We start from the raw sequence: 7,609 nt of genomic DNA, 5'->3' as shown, positions 1-7,609 counted from the left end.
ACCTCAAAGGCAAGCCCACTGCCGTATCATTGGACAGATTGAAACCAGTCTACGTGGCCGTCGAGAGCTCAGATGCACAAGAGACAAAACAATCGCATCCGACCAACTTAGTTACTGTAAAAATATAAATTTTCCATTAATTGTCCTATATTGCACTTAAAAAATTGCATGTTCCCTAACCGTAATTGTAATTCGAATCACATTTATTTATTTATTTTTTTCAAACAAGGGGTGTTATGTAGCGGTTGGCAACCCTACAACTCTTAAAAATTACAACATAAATCATATTTTTGCCTTTAATGTGGCAGGGCCATTTTTCATCTGTATTTCTTTGCTTATTCCTTTTTCTCCTTCTTCTACTTTCAACCACCGCGCGAACAACTTTGTACATCATCTTTAAATTGTAATTATTAGTATTAAGACTTTTGAAACCGAATAAATAAGTTCATCTAATCCTCGTAGTCGATTAATTATTTGTTTTAACCAAGAACAGGGTTAATTGCTACATATACATACTGAAATTTGTATGTACATTAGAGTGGTCCAATTTTTGTATGGGGAAAAAATTTCATCCTAGAAAACGGGGCACCCACTTAGCTTTTTTCCTTTTGATATTTGTAATATCTATATTAGCTTTCAGTTTTCTACTGCAACCAATACAGGGCGCTCAATGGCTTGAAATTCGCTCTTGGATCGCTGTGAAACTGGCAAAAATATTGGTGATTTTTTAAAAAAGCTACTGTGTTCATGATAACTGAAGCTTGTGATATTTTAAAAGATAATTTTAATTTGAAATGTTCGTAGATTACTTAACCAATTGTTTGATTATTATATGTACACAATACCATGATAAAAACATAGTAAGGTAAAACCGTTCTCTCAATTCGTCGGCCATGACTTTTTTTTGAAGTTTGCCAACATTTTAAAATCATATCAAATTGGGAGTAAAAAAAAAGGAATTGCTCAAAGTTGTTGTTGTTTGAGATTGAAAATGAGAACGTGTGTGTGAGTTTGTGTGTAAAATTTTAAAATTAAATTGCTTGCAAACGTCAAGAATTTCAAAAATTCCTCTCAGCAGTTCTACCTTCCTATTTTTTTATCATGCACAATACTTCTAGAGTAAAATATGAGCATCCTCTAAATGGATACTAAGAAACGTAAGGTTTGGTACCAGCACCTTTCTTTTTAGTCCTGTCTGAATAAAATTTTGCAACAGATATTAAAATAATTCAACGATATTAATAGAAAGGTGCACACACATGCATTAACATATGTATGTACATACAAACGAGCACCAATTAATTTTATTTAAAGAAATGGCGTGTCGTCTATTTCCGCTGTAGCAAACGTAGTACATAGGGCGACATCTAGATGTCATCTACCTCGCCCTATTCACTACAGCTGTCGCCCTATGCACTATGCTTTTTTATAGGAACTTTTCAAAGCTTTGCTTTGGTGTCGGACACACAACATTGAAAGTTTCTGGATCCACAACATTGAAAGTTTCTGGACACACAACATTGCAAGTTGATAAAAGCGTTGTAAAAAGAAGTGCACTCACCTGGTCACTCCAGCGACGTTGGTACCAGCCCGCTGATGAGAACCTGTGTGGGGGAGAGCTTAATTACAAAATTTACATATATTTATGTGTACATACATTCCTATGCCCACACTGAAGTACTGAGATTTTGATGTTAGCCCAGCTCGATTCATTCGCTCGTGGTGGCGGGCATCGAGCGGGTCAACCAAAACTTAAGCAGTGAAATGAAAAAAAAAAACGAAATTTAACATATGGATGTGCGCGAAAAGGACAGAAAAAAAACCCAAAACGCAATGAAAATAGATCACGTGGCTGAAATCGAATTTTCTTCTCAAAATGTTCATTAAAGGCGTGATACCGATACAAATAATGTCGAGTGAATTTTTATGAAATATGCGCGGACACCCAAATCCCCTAAAAAAACCCCTATCTATACTAGCAGAAGAAATTATCGCGTGGTAAAAGAACAGAGGAATTAACAGCATGTGAAAATTAATCATAAAAACCGGAAGAAGGAGTGAAAACGTGGAAATACCTAGGGTAGGAAATTCAACAAGAAAATTTAAATAAACAAGCTCCGCGAAGGCAAAACTCTGCTAATCTACAAACATATGCTCACACCCGTATGTCGTAAATTTACCAAAAAAAAATAATGTATAATTGTACTTAAAACTAGACCGGGTTGAGCAAAAAAAACATAATGATGAACAAAAATGAAAGTCTTCCGTGAAGGAAACCCTGGCCTATCGCATGCCAACCGCTCTGCTCCTGGCGGCGGTGATGGCTGACGTCGACGCTGGCAATGTTTGGCGTCGCTGATGTGGTGGATCCGCTCCGCTGCTCTCTGGCTCTAACTAGCGTCCACTTTCGGGTGCTTCCAAGCTCTCGCGTTCCACTCTGCTACCTTTCTTGCTCTATATACTTATTTACCCCGATATGTACATAGGTACGTTTGCTCCACCGTATGCACGTATGTATATATATGGAATCGCGGTCGTTGCTCTGACCTGCGCTATATACCTGTACCAGCTAATTGTGTGCTTATGTTTGTGTTGCTGTGTTGGCGTCGATGGGGTAGGCCCCGGAAGGCCGCGGTCTTAGCCAAGACTTCTATGGAGCCGTGAATCACCAATTAGCTGTCATTATAAATAAACTCAAAACTGAGAAATACTCTCAGGAGACAGTGCAGGTACTATCTGAGGCATAGTCAAGGTGCCTCGAGATACAGAATACAAGTTTGAGGAACTACACGGTACACACTGCACGGTTTAATAACCGTATTGTCGCACCGATGAATACCATGTCAGATCGCATACATGGTTTGGATGGTAACAAGGAGCCTCCACTTCCACCGAGGACAACATGGCGTCCCCAAGAGCGATGATATCCCTTTGAAAAACGAGTTGGACACACTACTCCAAGGCGAGATCCTCCGTCAACCTCTCAGCCACCCGTCGAGAAGATGGACGTAGACCAGTCAGTCCAATCGCGCAAAGTGAACTACATGAATAGACCGAATCCCCTAAACGAGGTGCAAGATCAGATAATCTTCCGCGAAAACAGCAAAAGCTGTTCAACATAGAGACGGACGATAACAATGACGAAGTGACTAACTACTTGCAGGAGGAAAATTTTTTATCCAACGGCCATCTAGTCGACACTGGTGCCAATAAAAACTTCATCAAGCAAACGGTCGTCAAGCAAGGCAAACCAGTCGACAGATCCTTTACCGTAAGATCAGCAGGCGGACGTATCCCGATACAGGAAAAAATAAGTTTGAATTTGTTTAAGGACATAAACGTTGACTCTGACATAACCTTCTTTGTGCTCCCAGGATTAACCTCAATTGACGGAATCATAGGGGACGATACACTTAGGGATATTGGTGAGATAGTGGACAGAAAATCTAACATTCTAAAGGTTAACGAATTTAAAATCCCGCTGAAGGCTCGCATATCCACCCAAGTGAATTATATCTTGTCTAAGAACATCCCTGTTGAAACGGAGGAAAAAGTGAACAAACTAGTAGCTAAATTTAGCAACCTTTTCCTACCTATTAATGGGAAGGAATTAGTAGACACTTGCGTACGCGCAGAAATTAAAACATCAACTTCGGAACCAGTTTACAGCAAAAGCTATCCTTACCCTTCTTGCATGAGAGAAGAGGTCGACCGGCAGGTAAACGAATTGCTGAAAGAGGGAGTTATCCGACCATCAAATAGCCCATACAACTCTCTTATTTGGGTGGTTCCTAAGAAACCTAAACCAAATGGGGAGAAGCAGTACCGTATGGTAATTGACTACAAAAGACTTAACGCTGTAACGATCCCCGACACCTATCCTATCCCTGACATAAACGGCACTTTGTGTAGCCTTGGCAACTCCCGTTACTTCACGACCATTGACTTGACTTCTGGGTTCCACCAAATCCCTATGAAAGAATCCGACATATCTAAGACTACTTTTTCGACCATGAACGGTAAAAACGAATTTTTGAGATTGCCTTTTGGCCTCAAGAACACGCCAGCCATCTTCCAGCGTATGATCGACGATGTACTGAAACAATACATCGGTAAAATCTGCTATGTGTACATCGACGATATCATTGTGTTTGGTAAGGATGCTGACGATCATTTGAAGAATGTCGAAATGGTATTTTCACGATTGTTGGAATCCAATCTAAAAGTGAATTTAGAAAAAACCTGCTTCCTGCAAACTGAAGTTGAATTTTTGGGGTACATCATCACTCCCGAAGGAGCCTTCGATGACCTAAAACGTATGCTAACTTCCGCTGATGTCCTGGCATTTCCTGATTTTGTTTAGCCTTTTAATTTGACCACTGATGCGTCGAACTACGCAATTAATGCAGTTCTATCCCAGGGGGATATAGGTATGGATAAACCAATTGCATATATTTCTCGCTCTCTGAACAAGGCCGAGGAAAACTATGCCACGAATGAAAAGGAGATGCTAGCCATAGTGTGGGCATTAGAAAATTTGAGGTCGTATTTGTACGGTGCCAAAAAAATAAAAATATATACTGATCACCAACCATTAACATTTTCCTTAAGCTGTCGCAATTATAACGCAAAACTAAAGAGGTGGAAAGCATGCATCGAAGAATATAACTGTGAAATAATTTATAAGCCAGGGAAGGCTCGTGGATGCTCTTTCCCGTCTTAAGACCGAACTCAACGCCTTAACGGATTCTGTGGTGGCTCAACCGTCAGGAAGCGAAATAGGAAATAGTGATGAGGTAGCAACAATGCACTCCGCTGAACAGGATAATTCCGATCTTATACCACACGTCGAGGACCCCATAAACGTCTTTAGGAATCAGGTGATTTTAGAGTAGGTCAGGAATCTCGATGCCATGAGCAACCGCATCATGGCTACCGCAGATATTTTATTTCTTTACCAAATATCGACAGTTCAAACGTTATTCCAATTCTCAAAGAATGCCTTAATCCTAATGTTATAAATGGCATAAAAATTCCTTGGGAATTTCTCCAATTATTGCAAAACGTGTATGCTAATAATTTCCACAGGTATAGGATCAGGATAACTCAGCGCCTAGTGGAAGACGTGACCATCCCTGATGGAATTTTCGATATAATCGAGGAAGAGCATCGCAGAGCCCACAGGAATCCGAAGGAAAATAGAGAGCAGATTCTAGAAAAGTACTACTTTCCAGGTATGTAAAAACAAATTAGGGATTATGTTAGGCAGTGCGAAGTGTGTAAGCTTAATAAATATGACAGGCATCCGGCTAAGCCTCACCTCCAGCCGACACCGATTCCCAGCTATCCATGCGAGATCATTTGCATGGATATTTTTGAGATTGAAAAACAGAAGTTTCTGAGCTGTGTAGACAAGTTTTCAAAATTCGCAAAATTATTCGCTATCAAGAATAAGTCGTCCATTTATATCCGAAGGAAACTTACTGAAGTTTTACATAATTTTTCCGTGCCAAAAATCTTGGTCATGGACAATGAGAGGGGATTCCTAACTCCACTCGTTCTCAATTACATTAGATCTCTCGGGATTGAAATTTACCAGAAGCCGACACAATGGAGTGAAGCCAATGACCAGGTAGAGAGGTTACATTCAACCTTGATTGAAATTTATCCGTGCATATCTAACGACTTTCCTAGGATGACTCCCAAAGAGAGGGTAGCGATAGTCGTAGATAGGTACAACAATACCATCCATTCCATAACAAAAAGGAAACCGGTAGATATATTCTTTAACAGAACAGCTAGGGTAAACTACCAAGGCTTAAGGGACTTTAGGGATCAAACGCATGAGAACATCAAAGATTTGTTACTACATGAGCAAGAAGCTAGAAATGGAAGGATCAATTCAAAACGCTCGCCACCTAAAGAATATAATAGTGGCGATACTCTGTTCATAGCAAACAGACAAATAAAGGGGAAACAAAAGCCTCTATTTAAAAAAGAAACAATCGCAGAAAATAGAAATGCGACAATAGTAACTGAAAGTGGGAAAAAATTCCACAAAGCAGATGTAAAAAATTTGTAAGATAACATTAGACAAAAGGTTAATAAGAAGCTTAAGATTACTAGAATCCGGCGGTTCGGCGGTCGATGAAGTCATAGTGGTTCAATTCCACCTCGCTCAGTGGTGTGAGATGGCAGATTCGAGGTGGTTCAACTCCCCCACGGTAATCTTCTGCTCATTTGCGTGAAGCTACCCGTGCCATGAGTAGGTCATTTGCAATTATAAACGCTTATGACTAAAAGGACCAACGCGGTCCTTCCATAGACAAATAATACTTATAGTCCGATGCAAAAAACCATAAATACACATTCTGATAAATAAGTACGCAAAAGTAACAAATGTATACAAGAATAATCTCGCGCAAAAGCGCCAAAAAAAATTTACCGAAGAATAAAAGAACATGCAAATATGATGCAAATTCAAATGCAAAACAAAAAAAATAAAAAATAAAAAAAGAGAAAGTGAATTCTCACAAAAAAAGGAGAAAAAAGATTGCATGAAATTTATTACTGCAATTAACTTTCATTTTTCGCATTAACCACTTACCACTAATTAATTAAAAATTAACATAATTAACTACTTCACTACTGGGTTCCCTAAGAAAATAAACAATAACAAAAAAACATGCAAATCTCTCAATTCTATCACTACTCACCCCATGCAACTCAAAACTAGAACAAGAATCTTAGGTTAATTAAAAACATAAAGTTAGGTAACTAGTTAACCCTTTCGACCCGGATGGTACATATATGTACCACCAAAGTTTAAACATCCCTAAAACTTGTAATTTACATTTAATCACATCTGGAAATGTACCACGCCGTCTGTTAGGAATTTCACCATCTGCGTGGACTCTACACATTCAGTTTTGCATCTCCTGTTATGCCCAGTTTCGTTTTATTTCTGGGAGAGGCCCTCCCGTTAACGTTTATGTACAGATTTCCTTGCGTTTGTGAAAATTTCTTAGTTTATTTAAATATATTATAGGTAAATAAAGCTGTTTCTAATTATTGCCTGTAAATACGGTGATAAAATTTTATTATAAACCTCTGTTTTCACAAATTCAAATATATGGTAGATATATGCACCAGCAGTCTCCTTTGGTGGTACATATGCGTACCAGTAGTCCGGTGAACATAACTTGATTTTTTATCGATTTCATGCAAGATCAAGCCAACGATATGCATCTAAATCCGGTAAGATGGTGTGATGCTGCAACAGGGTACACATATGGTTTTAACATTTATTCTGGAAAAGACCTTGAAGAAACCGCAGGAACACTTGGAGAAAGAGAAGTAAGCAAACTGGTCAGCTAAATCGTAGAAAATGATATTACTTTGTGTTTTGATCCCTTTTTCACATCAGTTAATTTATTGAACTATATTCCTTATTCAGCTGTTGGTACTACATATAATGGGTAACAGAAAAAAACGTACCTAAGTTTACGAGTAAGAAAATGCAACGAGGAGAAATAGAATTCAAAAGCACATCTGCAGGCCTTTTATACGTAAAGCGGCAAGACATGAAAGGTGTTTTATAATAAGAAAT

This window comes from Rhagoletis pomonella, unplaced genomic scaffold, assembly GCF_013731165.1.
Source record: "Rhagoletis pomonella isolate Grant_MI unplaced genomic scaffold, Rhpom_1.0 Rhpom_scaffold_00031, whole genome shotgun sequence".
Lineage (NCBI taxonomy): Eukaryota > Metazoa > Arthropoda > Insecta > Diptera > Tephritidae > Rhagoletis > Rhagoletis pomonella.
Note: the sequence above shows the minus strand (reverse complement) of the source record.